General features: G+C 35.6%; 1 long non-coding RNA gene across 1 annotated transcript; it reads right to left on the bottom strand.

The window, feature by feature from the left end:
- Positions 1-8,914: 8,914 nt before the first annotated feature.
- On the bottom strand, positions 8,915-12,495 carry LOC112038962 (uncharacterized). Its single transcript, XR_010630454.1, has 4 exons — positions 12,262-12,495; positions 11,501-11,564; positions 9,318-9,404; positions 8,915-9,200 (listed from the first exon to the last, which is right to left on the bottom strand). It is a non-coding gene; the product is annotated as an uncharacterized LOC112038962 (long non-coding RNA).
- Positions 12,496-16,829: the final 4,334 nt, after the last annotated feature.

The raw sequence follows: 16,829 nt of genomic DNA, 5'->3' as shown, positions 1-16,829 counted from the left end.
GGCTTCCTCCTGTATCTGTTAGCTCTAGTGAGTTTTACCTTGAAGAGTTATTTTTTCAATCTTTAACGAATTATAGTTCTTCTATAGATGCTTCAATTTACTGGAGATGGTTTTTTAAACATGCTTGTGGACTTATATTTAGCTCTAAAACTTGTGTATTAGATTCTATATAACAATTTCTCCTTTACTTGCAGGATTTATTGGAATGGCACTTTCTTATGGTCTTTCATTAAACACGTCATTTGTCTTCTCAATTCAAAATCAGTGCATTTGATGTTTTTGTCATTTCTATACAAAGGCTAAATCAAGACATGCATATACATAGTGAGGCGCCCTCGGTAATAGAAGGGAATCTGAAAGTGATGATAAACTCTTGGTAAGTCCCTACAATCAATGCTCTTTTGAATTTGGGTCTGCATAACTGTATAAATGTGCGTATACTAGAAGTATCAATGTACACTTTTGCATTGACAAATGGGTCCCTTGTTTTTGGAAAATCTGGAAATTTCTTGTCATGTCATGTTCTTCATAACTCAAGTCCTCGTTTAATGGAGAGATGTCACTAACAAGTTTAGATGTTTGTTGAATCTGTGGTTCTATTAATGGACCAGATAGGGTGTGTACATGTAGGATTGTACCGTCGCATCTACTTTGTGTATCCTGGCATTTGCCATGCCAATGGTCATTTGGCCTTGATGTGGGTGGATATAATCTAACAAAATCTACCAAGGTGAGATGCATGATAACTTAGATATGTGGGCTTGCCTGTGTTACACATCTATCTAAGTGGATATCCTGTCCATAACTGAGATTCCATCCTTTTTTTTATAAACAAAAACAAGTATATAGGAGTATTAAAAGGTAGGATTTTGGTGCTATGGCTAGTGCCCTCTAAGCGTGTAGGAGTATTACAAGTATCTTCTCTTTGGAATTTATATCATACTTCATCGTTATTTTTCTTTAATATTACTTCACTTATCAACATTTAAGGCACAATAAGTCTTAACGTCCACTATAATTTATCTACAGCATTTGGAACCTGGGGCATTCTGAGTATTGTATATGACGAGTATTTTAAGTTAAGAAATACTCATTGGAGTTAAGTGTAGGCTTTTGCACTGCTTTTAAAACTCTGTAAGTGATGCATACTTCCAGGAGTATACTTGTTTGCTTTGTGATATTATTAATTGGGTGGTGTTTGTATTTCTGATATGAATGTTTGATGGTATATTAGTTCTTAGTTTGCATAATAGTATAGCCAGAAGGTGCAAGATTTTGGCTCACCCCAGTGAGTAACAAACTCAATTATAATAGGTAATGTAGACGTTCTTACTTTCATTATAAACTTAAGACATTTCCTCATCTATAAGGCTAATCTATTCCGTTGGGGCTTGTAGGTCCGAGGATGTTCGAGGTTTTTACAAGGGCATTACACCAAACATCCTGATGAATTTTACCGTTAGAATGGAACCGGCCTCCATCGGCCTCCATCAAATTGGCCATCTATGGTAAAGTTGAGGTACATGGTTTGCGGGTGACTTTTTTTTTTTTTTTTTTTAATGTTAAAATTAAAGAAGGTTCTTATGTTGAGATTCTAATAATATCAATGTTAAAACATATCAGATATAGGCCTGATCCACCGCTTGTTTTGAGGGGGATCAGTTGCACATTTGGTTAAGGGCACATGTAACACCCCATAATTTTGACACCAATTTATTTATTATGCATAAATTATAAAGGAGGCTTACCATTAAATTGATTAAATTGATTTGGGCCTAAGATATTAAAAATAAGATAAATACTATTGGAATATGAAGCCCAAGTGAGGTGGCATAAGTAAATATATGGGCCTTGATAACCCTAATTACACATAAGTACATAAGAAGGTTCCTTTCTGTTATTAGCTACAACACACGATTTAGCTGTTTCCTTTCTTCTCTTCGGCTGTGCACAAGTATTTCAGGTATGGTTGTCTTGCTGAAATTTTATAAAGTTGAAAGATTTATTGAGTGGTAATTATTATATGGCTAATAATTGTCCTTGCATGGGTCCGTGCATTTGCTCTTTTGGTACCAAGTAAATCCACTGGCTTTGGGTTCTTTTAGCTATTTCCTATCTTCTCTTCGACTGTGCACAAGTATTTCAGGTATGGTTGTCTTGCTGAAATTTTAGAAAGTTGAACGATTTATTGAGTGGGAATTATTATATGGCTAATAATTGTCCTTGCATGGGTCCGTGCATTTGTTCTTTTGGTACCAAGTAAATCAACTGGCTTTGGGTTCATAAAATCTAAACCTATCATCTATATTGATGGGATAGCTGGCTAGGATGATTACAATACTATAATAGGAACTGTATATATATATAGCCGTATGGTCCACCATAGGCTTCCAAATTGTATTGACCGAACTATAATATATGGCTAGAAATTGTCCCACATTTTTGGGGAGGAATTGTGCTTGAAATTGCTTTAATAGCTAAAAGGACAATATGCATGACTTCACAAACTCAACCTATCAATATGTTAATGTAGAAGGACCTCTAGGCATATTTTCTGATCTCAACAATCCTCACGTATCCTTATATCATGGGAAAGGATGTCCTACGGTTATTATTATATTAGAAATTTAGAATAGGAGTGATGATCATAGCTACATGACAAGAAAGGATGTGAATGGTAGCTAATTGATATTTCCCTTATTCGGCCATTTTGAATATATCAATATTGTCTAGGATAAAACCGTTTAAGTGTGGAAATAGATTTTTTTAAGTGGAAAATCGTGTATTGATGGACCTATCTTTGGTGTTATTTAGGTTCTTGTTGACATCGTTCTGAACAATTGAAGTAAAGCTTGATTTAGCAACTACAGGTAAGTGGACTACAGATCATGACGTCTCTCAAGGCGTGTATATTTATATATATTTTTTTGGTAAAAATATATTTATATATACATAATTGCAAAAGTGAAGTTTCAAACACTTATACCATTGTAAATGCATAATATATACTAGAATTTTATTATTTATTGTATATTATTATGAAACTGCACATGTCAAGAATGTTTTCAAATAGTCAGTTAGACAATCTGCAACCTTTGCCAACACAGGGTTAAGTGTTGGCCTTCGGCCGATGTAGTGTTCTTGTGGTGTGGTGCAGTGTTATCGTTGCTCTTCGGAGCCAATGTTATTTGTGGATATTTAATTTCGCTCTGTTCCATTATATTAGTATTGATTTTTAAATAAGACAGGTTATGCATCTAAATCCTTGGTATGGGTTTGGGGCGTTACAACACAAAACAAGTATTGTTGGCAGAACTGGCAGTGGGAAGACCACTCTCATAGGTGCTCTATTTTGTCTAACCGTGGACCTAGCTGGAGGGAAGATATAGTAATGTATGTATTGAAACCTATAGTACTCTACTATGCAGTTCTAGTCCTTAAAATTGAAGAATAAGAACAACATGTGATTTGTAATTGTGCTGCCATTCACTTCATAGATTGAATCTTTGTTGGGAACTTCAGTGGAGAGCATGCAAAGAAGGGACTCCTGTTGGTTTCTCCCAATGGGAGTCATCAGCAAAAAACTAATCGCTTGCGAATCAGTTTGTCGAACATCAATTTTGCATCATACACTTATCCATGTAATGTTAACTTTTCAAGTAATTTCGAACTCTTAGGTGTAACTTATTCTTTAATTTCGAATAATATTACAACTCACATCATACTTTTGGGGTTTTATTTAGTGTGTTTGGGATTCAAGAATCTTTATATAGATTTGCTATTTGTTTTTTTAGTTGGTTGGTGTTTTTATTCATGGTTAATTTGTTCTGGACGTTCTATCTTCTAAGTATTAAATATTTCAGCCATTGTCCGATAGAATTTGGATCCTTTTCTGAGGTTGGACGATTTTTCATGTATGACCATTTCCAATCTTATCTTTTTCAATGTTTGAATTTTCTTTGATTGGTATGGATTGTAGTGAATCCTCCCAGTGGATTTCCAAAATCATTAATTCAGGCAATTTGCAACTCTACATTGTTGTTTTTGATGTCATGTACATTTGTTACTCGTGACTCCTTGTGTATGGGCTAATCTTGTATTTTGTAACTACACAATAATGGACTGAAGTTAACCAAATAGATCTCATACGACCAAAGCTGACTGAATACGATCAAATAGAGCGAATAGGACCAAAGTGGACCGAACAGGACCAACGTGGACCGAATAGGACCAAAGTGGACCAAATAAAACCAACGTACATATAATGGACCGAATAAGACCAAAGTAGTGCTAAAACGAACATAATAAGGTTATTTTCCCATATATACATATCTGCGAGCTAAACAGCTGGAAAACGATGACATTTCTAGTTAAACCACACACACGAACCTAGTTACTAGCAAGTATACATATCTTAATGAATACAACAACAATAAGTCATACTTTTGCATTCATTTACCCATACATTGTCTCGTGGGTGCATCAACTTCATCATCCCCCGCGACATGAGCCACCACTTCATTCAACACGTTCGCACTCAAGGTTGCAATCCTTCTTGCGTGGTCACGCTCCTCAATGGCAACTTCCAACTGATACCTTAACAAGGTGTTCCTAATGTCTCCACTGCCGTAGTTGATTCCTTTGCTTTGAGAAGTGCTAGGTGGAGCTGAGGTTGATATGTTCGGAGTTGACGATGATGCGGACGCACCACTATTAAACCACATACCATTACAATGTAAATACTCCATGTATGCGGCTTCTGCTTCCCTTTGATCTCTATACGATTTGTGATTGGCATTTGGGAATTTATGAACTTGTATGCTCACATCTACCCAACTGTCTATATGCCTGGAACACGACTGTTAAACACGACATAAGTACGTCCCATCTCACTCTACAAACCCGAAATGGTGGAACTCTTTGCGTATTTAAGCTGGTGGATGCACCTTCTTACTAGTGGAGCATGAGCGGCTTTTTGTAGAGGAATTGGAAACAAAAACTTAACTCCTAGTTTATCGAGTTATAGAAGATAACTCGATCTTTGTAATACCGAGTTCCTGAATTGCCATCACGTCCCTGTGTCTCGTCAACAGTAACTCGATACTGCGGAAGTCGAGTTTTCAGTAAAATCGATATCGTGGATATCGAGTTATGATTCAGCCCTACCCACCTTTCAGAATCCATGCACGTGTCTGGCTCTTCTAGTGCTGAAAACATTTAGTGTGTGGGCTTCTGAAAAAGAAAGGTTGCGTGGTTACTTCTTATACTTGTACCCTTTTGGCATTTTCGTTGTCCCTATTGCATCCTCACCAAGCGTGCATCTGTTGTGGTCCCCTTCTTCTTCTTTGTTGTGACACATCTCTCCTGACAGGTATATCTTGATTTACATAACTCTGTAATTACATTTGGATTGGCACTTTAGTATAAATGTGATTACATTTGGATTGGCACTTTAGTATAAATGTGATTACTGGATTACTACGGTTCTGACACTATGTTTATGTGTGTATATATATAACACACAAGTTTGTCTATACAATTGTATCTATATATAGACAAACCTACATACCCATATATGATCAAATGTATGTGTGTGTATACACACACACACACACATGCCTATGATAGTGTGTGTGTGCAAATATATGTAAATATACACAAAGTGGACTTCCCATATATGATCACATGTATATATATATATACATGTAAACATAGTTTATATATAATGTATGCTCTTAGGCCACAGATTAGGAATAATCGATTTTTTAAACATTTTGTTAGGAATTTCAAAAACTGTCAATACACTAAACATCCCAATAACAATTTTCCCAAAAACGATTAATTATTGTGTGCTCCTATGTGTGTGTGTGTGTGATATTGACATTGTATACATATTCTTCCTCTATGTGTGTAGATATAGTAATGTATGTATGGATAATTGGGAACATATATATAAACAAACATTGTAGGGTGAATTCGTATGATGATTGTTAGGTTCTAAGGTCTTAGGATTTTATGTATTTAGAACTCTAATTTGTAATGTTGGCAAACCATGATCAAAACCTTGTATTTAGTCTTATTTAGACTTGCTCAAAGTTGGTTTAATATTGTAAAGTTGGAATCGAGTGGCTGCAGAAGTACTTGGGACTTTCGGCCTGGCTCGATCGATCGAAGAATAGACTCGATCGATCGAAAATCGCACAGGTTGAATTTTCTGCAGAATTTCCAACTCAGCCCTACTTCATTAAACGTTTAGGGTTTTATGTTTTTACCCTAGGTATATAAACAAAACCCTAGTTACTTGTCCTTAGAATGTAGGACATTCAGATTTCACATGACCATACCCTTGACAGCCAAAACACTGAGGACCCAAAGAGTTATTAGAAGATTGACCAAAATTTTCTCTAGGTTTTTCAAAATTGTTAACCTTAGTGGGATCATTCTTCCTAAAATTTCTAGGTTCAGCAGTGTAAGTACCTCTTGCCTTTCTATTTGTATTCCTAAGAAAGTTCTTAAAGTTTTTGGCAAGATAGGCAATCTCTGTAGCAGAGAGCTCATCATCAAATCCACCACCATCAACATCATCAACTGACTTAAGAGCCATTGATTTGGATTTGTTCACTTTAGGTAGGTCAGACTCATAGGATTGAAGAGATCCTACAAGCTCATCAACAGGGATGGAGTCCACATCCTTGCTTTCATTATGGCAGTCACTTTGGGTCTAAATTCTTCAGTTAAAGATCTAAGAATCTTCCTAACAATCTTAGGTTGATCATAGATTTCACCCAAATTAAAAGCAGAATTAACAATATCATTCAGTTTGGCATAAAATTCATCAAAGGATTCATCTCAGACATCCTAATGTTTTCAAACCTAGAAGTTAGTTGCTGCAGTTTGTTTATCTTAACTGCCTTTGTGCCTTCATGCACAAGTTTGGAGGATTTTCAAGCAGTATGAGCAACCTCAACATTAGAGATTCTCTTAAATTCCTCCATAGAAACAGCATTAAAGATAGCATTCATAGCTTTGCTATTGAAGCTTGCTGCTTCTTTTTCAGAAGTTTGCCACTCACTCACAGGAGTAGCGGGCTTCTCCCATCCGTATTCAACGGAATTCCAAACCCTTTCATCAATGGATTTCAGGAATGCTTTCATCCTTACTTTCCAATAGGCATAGTTGTTCCATCAAAATGAGGAGGAACAAACAGAGAGTGTCCATGCTCCATGACAACAGGGGTCAAGGATCAGCTCAGAGATTAAAAATCTCAAACAAAAGAGCTACTGCTCTGATACCACTTGAACGGTTTTAGACCCCTAAACACACAGATTGCGTAGCCTAGATTAATTAGCCAAGTTGTTACTTAGTCAAATTAAGCAATTCTAGGTTAAAACAATCCAACAATCATATCAAGAATATAAAGTAACGGAAAATAAATAACACAAGATATGATCACCCAGGAAACCACACGGTAAAACCTGGGGAGGATTTGACCCACCGATCCTCAAGGCTAACCTGAATTCACTATGAAAGAATTGAAGTTCGTACAAAAGGACTATAAGCTCCCGCTCGACTTCCTAATGCTACCCACCAGTAGAACTTCCTGACACGACCACGCGCAGGCTCTGAATCCACGAACTACTTCTTTCTTGAATTCTTCAATCAGCTACAAGCTCCCCGCTTGCTTTTCTTTTAAGTTCCAATGGTTGTAACAGTAATGATTTCAAGATGTTGAAATCATCTTTACCATGAAAACCCTAAGTTTTGTGTAAAGGAAAGCTCCTCAAAGATCTCACAAGAGATTCACACAAAACAGCAATGTATGAGCAACAATACAATATGGACAACCTCCAAAACGTGACTAAGGGTTTTGTTTATATACCTAGGGTAAAAACATAAAACCCTAAACGTTTAATGAAGTAGGGCTGAGTTGGAAATTCTGCAGAAAATTCAACCTGTGCGATTTTCGATCGATCGAGTCTATTCTTCGATCGATCGAGCCAGGCCGAGAGTCCCAAGTACTTCTGCAGCCACTCGATTCCAACTTTACAATATTGAACCAACTTTGAGCAAGTCTAAATAAAACTAAATACAATGTTTTGATCATGGTTTGCCAACATTACAAATTAGAGTTCTAAATACATAAAATCCTAAGACCTTAGAACCTAACAGAGTCCACATAGCAAATAGTGGTACATTAGCGGGTTTGGACTTTGGTATCATGGGATCCATGCAATGAATTACTTGTACGCCGCCATTGTTGTTAGTATGCAATGCAATTGTCTGAAAAACACTAACACCGTCCAAAATCTAAATGCAAGGGAAAAGAGAATTTATAAATTTGCATTAGAAAGGGGTACCACAAAGAAAGCCCCAGTGTGGAGCACATCACATGACTCTTCTTTTAGCTTCTGGCATTAGGAGAAGGAGAGTGGTCCTTCTCGTTCAACAATCACATAATTGATTGTAGACATTAGAGTTGGAAGACTCATACCAAACCATTTTCTCCAACTCATCTTAGTAGAGCTTATTATTAGTTGGTTTTCTATCCTGTGGTGAATTTGTGATATATGTAGTTTACCTTTTGTCTTTATGCTGGAATTATAGCAGCCGAGCTCAAAGAGGTGGCCAATGGCCCAAAGTTGAGTTTGGGTGGAGTTTCCTTTTTATTTTATTGTTTTGTATATTTTGGGATTATATATCTAATTGTCATGCAAACAAAGGGAATTAAGAACAGAATTTCATAAATGAATTGAACTTTGGACTTCAGACTAGTTTGATACATATGGCCCATTCCATAACAGTCATCTGTCTTTTTAAGAAGTCAGAACCTAGATCTATGGTACAAGTATAAGATTAAATGACATGACAATCCTTACACTATTAGATCAAGAGAATAAAATTAAAAACAATTAAATGATCGAAATAAACAAGACTTGAAATGAAGATAATCCTTTTCCACACAAGTACATTGATCAAAATTTTCACAATTTCCCAAGAACAAGCTTACAAAATTCCAAAAGAACAATTGCTTAATTTTATTCTAATGGAATGTGACAAATTGGGGATGAAGGCGTAGAACTTGAAATGCAATAGATGCTTAATAGCTGAAAAGTGATAAGTAGAGATAACTTCAATAACACCAATAATCATTTCGGATTTCATCATCAAACTTCTTCTTTAGCTCTGGATGCATCTCAAATCTGCAGTCATGATATTGATCTTTTTCTGTTAAGTTGGCACACAAACCAATACATACCAAAATGGTGAGAGAGACATGGAAAATGCGTGATTTAAAAAAAAAAAAAATCAATTTTGACCTTCATCTCTTTAACTTCTGCAACCTCCTTTTCCAATCTTTCAGACTCCTTCAGAGATTTCTCTTCAACTTCTTTCAGCTCGACCAACTAACATTCAAAATATATTGAACTTCATTAGATGTTCCCAAAAATATAAGATTTTTTTCCCCTGCTGTGTTTACAGTAGCTGGATAGTTTCTATGTAGTAAGAACACTAAAATCAAGTATTTCTTGCAATCACTGAAGCTCCTAATGAAAAAGTTTACCCTGGTTAGACATGACCAGGAGCAATTTCTTTAGATTCTAAGACATTTGGACCATTTTTAACCCCTCTTGATGTTGATTTTTCAAGTTTCCTAGCAGAAGATAAACAACATCAGAACCTTTCTTACAAGAATTTGTCAATTCAGGTATTCCCAATCGAAAAGATTTTCTTGATTTCAGTTTCTCACAAGATATGACCGGAAGTCATCCCATCATATCCATGGACATTTGGATATTCTTCATGCCCTCTTGGATGTTACATTTTTAATTATGCAAATCAAAACAAGTATGAGCAGTTCTAGACATTTGTCGAAACAAATCATGGAGAAAGAGGAAAAAAACAAGGGATCATTTAGCTTTAATAGGAGAATAGGAGGAGTAATGGGAACCAATAAAAATAAAAATAAAAAATAAAATAAGAAATAATTGCGGCCATTACCAAGGCATCAGACTTGGGTTTGTAATGAGGAGTGATGGTGTCTACATACTTTGGGATCTAAATGTCTGCAGATTAACATATATAGTGCCAAAATCGAGCTAGTATAAATTTAACAGACTAAAGGAAATAAATGAGTGTAGAAAGCAGATCGATCAACCAATTATACCACCATAAACCGTTTAATTATACTTGTTTGATTCCAATGAAGCGATTATTGGACAAGGCTAGGTGAATTCCCAAAAACCTTTTCTCCATTGCCATTATCTTGGTCTTTTCTTTTTATGTAATAAATAAAGTTTAATGAAAAAAATGTGAAAAAGAGGGGTGCAATCCTAGTACATAGGATGTATACATGAGAAATCACCCACAAAAATAAAACAAAATGTAACTTTAAAGATTTTTATATGAAGCTTTTCCATATGTGCAAGATTCACCCATTGAGCAGAGATGAAGTCAGCCTTATCAACACCTCAAATCAACACAACAGTAGGTTCTATTATTTGGCAACTAAACTATTAAAGGAATGTTTCCAATAGAATTTTTTTGTTCTAGCATTACTCCACTGCTTTTCCAAAATAATCCTGTAGGCACATACAATCTGGAAGAAAAATATGAGTGATTTGAATACAGCATGTCTTTCTTTTATCATTTGATATGTTTACAAAAACAACTGAAATTCAATAAAAAAGCTAACTCCTATAACCACAGGCTCCCCTTAACCCCCCCCCCTCCCCCCCCCCCCCCCCCCCCAAAGAAAAAGACCTAGCACAGAAGTGAAGGAATGGAATTATCTCTGAAAAAGAAAATCTTGTTCTCTTTTACAAGTATACTCTGCACTTCTGCAGATAAAATTTTATCGTTAATCTAGAAGTAGTTCTTTTCTTTTTGGAAGGGGGAGTTAAAAAATATTTTCAATACTCTCTATATAATAGACAACTTATGGCCATCTGTACTCACTTATACACAATTTCCTAAGGGAATTATCAAGGAGGCATCTCAATAACTTCTTTTTCTTGATAGGTAGGGGGCATAAGATATACATTAATCCCCAGGTTTTTTTTTTTTTTTATATATATATATTTAAGTATTGAAATGGTGAGCTAAAGAAAACCTATATGCTGAATTTTAAAGAAAACCTAACCAAACAGTCAATATTGAATCCAACTATACAAAAAGTTCAATTTTTGAATAGCCCTATATGCTCCCTACAGTCACACATAAACATAGTGCATGCAGATAAGTTCTAGAAGGTTCACTACTTTATGATCTATGACCTGAAATTTCTTGTGCTTTAGGAAGATGCAAGAAAAATAAACAAGGATTGGATGCATTCATTCTTACAGAAGACTACAGCTTGGAAGAAGTTTCCTACTACAGAGAAAAGAACCTAAGTACGGAGACTTTCGCTCAAACAGACTCACCCATCTCATGCAAGATGATAACGAAAAACGTTATATGAAGAATAAATATAAATGGCACATAGGTAATGTATAATACATACTATCATATGCTTCCTTGTATATATCAACTATGTGAGACCCATCTCTGTCAATCGGGTCAGATTCCTGCATCATTCAAAAAATAAATTAACAAAATGGATTATCAGATTATAGATAAATATAAACAAGGCCCAGAAATTTCATATGATGTCTTAGTTGTTAGTGTCACCATGATTTTCATACAAATTCATTACTCGAATTTCAAAAATACAAAACTGACAAAAGAATAAACAAAGATTCCAAAAAATAAAATAAAAATGCAGGCTTTTGTATTCATTGGGACAAAACAACAACGTATAAAAGGAGAAAAATAAATAAAGATTACCAATTCCAAGTCTCATAATTTGAAAATGAGTTTATAAAATTCATAAGCTCTAGCAAGTTCTATAAACAAAATGAGCATCAAAGATCAATGCCATGTAAACCTGAACATAGCCATGGAATTGCAATGACCCAATCCAAACACGCCCACACTGATTTGTAAGACACAATAACAAACCAAATAGTTTAAAATTCTAAAAAATTCATAAAATAAAATTTTTTTAAAAAAACTTGGAAGAAATTGTTTCTGGTTTTTTACATAAACAAAAACAAAGAAATCAATCTCAACGGCTGACTTGGATAAAGTTCATATCATTAATTAAGCTTAAAATGTAGAACACAAATCAACCAAAAGCCTGAAGCAATGAAGTATGAATGACCTTGGTGTCATTGTAATTAGCTAAAAAGAAGATCGATGAGAGAGAGAGAAGAGGTACCGTACCTGACCGAACTTGGTTCGGAGGGTGTTGTTGACCACGTCGAAGGCACACTGAAGAGTGGAGAACTCTTAGCGAGCCTCGTCGGAGATGGGAAGCTTAGCCATCGTATCCCAATCTATGCTCTTCGATGCCTCAAATGCCGCCTCACTTACGTTCTTCCCTGCTCCACTCATGTCTCTCTCCCTTGAGACTATCACTCTCTGACTGTGTAATATATGTAATATGCAACGTGTTTGAACTTCGATTCCTCCTCCGAAATAATAGAGAAAATGCTGCTTAATGCAAGGATTGGTTTGTATATCGTTTATCGCTGAAAACACTATAACAAAATAATTTTTAAATATATGAATAGTATTATGTGACCTATTTTTAATAAAAGTTTTGCTAAAAAAAAGAGTTTGTACATCTCGTGTAGTGACCCAAAAAGGGGGTTTTGCATTTCATGGAATCCCACATTGCCTAAGGAAGCACATGGGAACAAGGTTGTCAAAATCGGGATCCTACGTAAGATCGTGGGAGGTAGGTAGGATCGTGGATCATAAGATCGAATCGTGGATCGTAAGATCCTACTTATTTTCATATTTTAAGCAAAAAACCTATTGATAGTGACTTTATATGTTATATAATCACTTAAAATATGAATCCATCCATTTAAAAAAAAAAATTGTATCATAAAATGTAATTTGCACGTACTGCATCATTTTTATGTCATTCTAATGAAACAAAATATATTTAACTTTTGACATAATGTATCTAAAAAGTTCAGTACATGTTTAATTAGCAATGAAGTACCAAAATATTATCTACACATATGGAAAATGTTTTCCAAATTCTAAGTTCCAAATCTAAAACAAGTTAGGCTAGTTAGCATATAAAAACTAGCCAACTACAAATTTAAAATATGTAATCCAAAAGAGATTTCACAATCTAAGATAAACTAGCTAATTACAAATATGAAATCCAAAAGAGAATTCTCATTCTAAGGTTCTTCTAATCTAATCATTGTCATTGTCATATCCCATTTTATCATCTAAATATTTTAGGTTTTGTTTTTGAAAACGTTAAACTTAAATACTATAGGTTTTTTGAGACTTTATGTTGACATAGGGGTAAATTTGGGACTTCAATTCATTATTGGGCTTTTAATAACCCATTGGGCTTGTGGGTTTAAGTGGATTATCTTACCCAAATGAATCCCACTTAAAAAAAAAAAAAAATCAAGCCAAATGGTAGGATCGGTAGGATCCCATACGATCGTATGCGATCCTACACAATCCTATATACGATCCTACCATTTTTGCGATCCTGCTACGATTTTAAACTTTTTGGTGAGGTGAGATCGTAAAATTGTGCGATTTTATGATTCGGATCGCGATTTTAACAGATAGAACGGGGTCGTTATAGATGGTATCAGAGCCATGCCCTGGCCAGAAGTGTACAAAAATTATTTTTGCCAACTTATTTTACTATTTAGCTTATTTTTGCTACAATCCATGGGTCTTACTGCATTTTTTAGTACTAATTATAGGTCCTACCGTACTATTTTAGCTAACTTTTACCTTTATTTACAGTACTTTTAGTAAAAAAAATTCAGTTTCAGCAAAATAAGCGGATCCCAAATAGACCTTCAATAGTCAATAGTCTCAAATTATTATTATTTTTTTTAATTTTTAAGAAGTGGAAATTGGATATTTTTTTTTTTTTAAAAGACATATAACTTTATTCATATGAAGATAAATTCAAAACATTGTGAGCTAAAACTGACTCAATGAGTACCAAATTTTTCTCTACTAAAGTTACATAAAAACCTAGATTTCTAGCATATTGAGCTAAAGTATGCGCTGGTTTAGAAGTTTGGTAGTAATAAGAGAACAAATGTAATCCTTAATGTACATGATATTAGAATATAATATGGTATTATCATGCTTAATTTTACATTTGTATGAACATTCTTATACTGATGTGATCAATGGTTTGCATTTTACATAAATGGATATTATTCAACCCATTTGTGCATTACTTAACGGATTTAGCATTTTTAGGTCCTTTTTTAAGGGATTGGTATTTCCTGCATAGAAGCTTTATGAATTCTCCCTCATCTTCCTCATCCCTCCTTAGCACGGTGGCATTGAAATGAAGGATTGTGTTCCTTCATTTAGGCTCGAATTCCTGGTACAGGGCTGTTTCAGTGAAATGAACTTCCAATTTGTCGTAAGGTATCCTAGTGGCCTCAATAATTACTGGCCTATCTTGCTAAACAACTTTCACACATTGATAATAAGTAGAGGTCATGACTTTATAAGCATGGAGCCAAGGGTAGCCTAAGATTATATGGTGTGAAGTATCACCATCCATCACATGTATAAGAGTATACGCTCTGATAGGCCCTACCTTTAAATCCAAGGACACATGCCCCAAAGTGCACTAGTGCAATGTTCCTATCCTAGGCAGTTGAAGTGGCTCTCGGATGATTCCCTCTTGTGGGATACCCAAGGCATCCATTGTTGGGAGGGGCAAGATGTTGGCTGAAGCACCAGTGTCTACTAATCTAAGAAGCTCCCGAAAAGGCAATAACATATAGTGGTCTTTTGCCATCGACTATTCAATTAACCAAGTCTTTTGAGGAGAAGGTCATAGAATCTCTGGTCTCTTGATAAGGCACCTACAATAAACTTCCTTCAGAAGTAGCAACTCTCTGCCTTCTTTCCACTACTCGGGTTAAGGCCTGTGCTACTTCCCGCCTAGCCAACGACCTAAGACCTATCCCTTCCATAAAGGAATGGACTTTATTATCTTTCTGGATTCTCAACATCATTTCTTCATCTTGCATAGGTGGGGGTGTGGAGCTGCTACCAACCATACTCCCAGCCTCTTCCCCCGTAGGATCTTCGCATTCCATAAAGAAAGTCATGGCAACCTCAAGCATATGCATCCTTTGGTCTGTATGTTTTCCATTCTTGATTACCAAATCTTTCTTGGCTACCATCTCATGGAAGATATTCCTTAAAACATAACAATTCATGGTGTGATGGTCACTCCTGCAGTGATACCTACAGTAAAGCTCACGTCGCTTTTCTTCTTCTGTTTGATCTTTCTCCTACCTTTCCCCTCTTACTCACTACCTACCTCTATGGCATGCATCGGGTGGTCCCAGCCATCTACTACCTTTTTTAGGCAAAATGTCATCCCAGCAAGGCATTTTTCCCAAAAGAAGTTAGAGTTGGAAAACCAAAATAAACTTTTCCCCCCATTAGCAAACCACACCTTCTAAATCCCTTGATCGCATGCCCATCTCTCCTGTATTGGCTGGGTATAAGTGGGTGGTGCTTCGGCCCTTGTGTGCTCATTACACTATCCTCTACATTTGTTTTCTTTCATTTCCATGTCATTTTTGCATGTCTCATTCTGCAGTGTGTCTTTTCTACTTGTGCTTATCTTTCACAAAAAGGTGCATAGGTTTCTGGGTTTGCCTTATTTCTTCTCATTCCCTCATAGGAATGTTTACTTGTTTGGCATAAGTTCTTGCCAAACCAATTCGTTAGGCTTTTGTTCTTCTTTCTTATTTCCTCAGGCCCACTAGTCTCATTTTCTTTTCTTGCTTTGGTCATAAACTTGTCGGCCCATTGGTTTTTTACTTCTTCCTATGAGCCCTCGTAGCCCATTTACTTTACTTTTACCTCTTTTGTACCCATGGGCTTGCTGGCTGTTATTTCCTACCATGTTGGCCCATTGGGCGTTTACCTTTTTTATTGGACTTTCATAGCCCATTTACTTTACTTTTACCTCTTATTATGTTTATGGGCTTGCTGGCTATCATTTCCTGCCACGTTGGCTCATTGGACGTTTACCTCTCTTCTTGGACTTTCATAGCCCATTTATTTTATTTTACCTCTCATTCCGCCCATGAGTCTGCTGATTGTTATTTCCTGCCTTGTTAGCCCATTAGGTTCTCACCTCTTTTCTTGGGCTTCAATAGCCCTTTTGCTTCTATCAGGTTTCTTTCACTCTTTTCCTCTTTCATCTTCCTTCACTATTAGGTTTTTTTTGCTATTGGACTATTTGTCAAAAACGGGTATCAACACTTGTAAAATGACTTTGTTCCTTAATTTGAAAGAACTCCATTTTAACTAAAAAAGAGGGGTTAGTGAGTTTTCATCTCTCTACAATAACGATAAAAGTGATGTAGATGTGGCAAAGACCTAGTATTTGAATTCAAATAAAACAAAGACATTAATTCAAATGGACTGTGAGGTGAATGATTTTTTTTTTTTTTTAACGTGTATTTGAAAGTGGTGTAGTGAGTTTTATTTTAAGTATTTGTTCCCATGTTTTGTCCTTACTTAAACATTGTAGGGGTATTTTTGAACCACATAAAACTCTAATTGACAAAAGAGAATTTTATGGGGAATCCTATGATGTTATTGACCTTATTCCTAAAACACGGAAAAGTCATTGGTTATCAGATGAGGTATTTTTGACATTGAGAGAAGTCCAGATCAGTTATAGATAGTATAGACTATATTAGTCACAATTGTTGACAAAGGTTAAAAATAACCTATTTTTATCTCTT

This window comes from Quercus suber, unplaced genomic scaffold (assembly GCF_002906115.3).
Source record: "Quercus suber isolate HL8 unplaced genomic scaffold, Cork oak 2.0 scaffold_157, whole genome shotgun sequence".
Lineage (NCBI taxonomy): Eukaryota > Viridiplantae > Streptophyta > Magnoliopsida > Fagales > Fagaceae > Quercus > Quercus suber.
Note: the sequence above shows the minus strand (reverse complement) of the source record. Positions and strands in the feature narration are given on the sequence as shown.